This window comes from Propithecus coquereli, unplaced genomic scaffold (assembly GCF_000956105.1).
Source record: "Propithecus coquereli isolate 6110/MARCELLA unplaced genomic scaffold, Pcoq_1.0 Scaffold5, whole genome shotgun sequence".
Lineage (NCBI taxonomy): Eukaryota > Metazoa > Chordata > Mammalia > Primates > Indriidae > Propithecus > Propithecus coquereli.
In genome coordinates this window covers 8,437,731-8,438,340 of record NW_012150840.1, presented here as the reverse complement: position 1 = coordinate 8,438,340, position 610 = coordinate 8,437,731, and positions in this window count along the sequence as shown.

Genomic DNA, 610 nt, shown 5'->3' with positions numbered 1-610 from the left:
AGCAGTGGCTCTCAACCTTATCAGTCTCAACAATCCACACATCACAGGATGTCTAGCATCCCTGGACCCCACTTGTTTATTATTATGAAAACCACTTATTCTTGCACACACACACCCTACAAATTTCCAAAGGACCTGCTGGGGGAAAAATTACCTGCCTTCCTCCTCCAACCTAAAATTGCTAATTACAAAATGGAGGTAGTTCATTCTAAAGGGCCATGCTGTCAAAAGCTACTTTTATATTCCTGGCCCATAAAACCCCAAAATAATATCCCCGAAAACCTATTTAAAGCTTTACTTCTAAAATCTCCTCCTCTACAGATGAATCATTTGCATATCAATTGTAAGTGAAGATGTCCTAAGATAAAACACTGCCAATTTCCCAACTTGCCCTTCTCTATCATCCAACATAACTTCCCTATATTCAACAGCCCTACATCTACTCTCAATGTCCCAATGCCCAGAGCCACTCATTCCTGACAGACAGATAATGCTAGCTATAAATCCTACAAAGAATTTACTCTGGTAGAAAGCCTCAGAAAAGGGTTAGAAGTGCTCCTCTTTTAAAAGAAGTTTCAGGCCACATTTTAGTTGTTCTTTTCCCATCAAA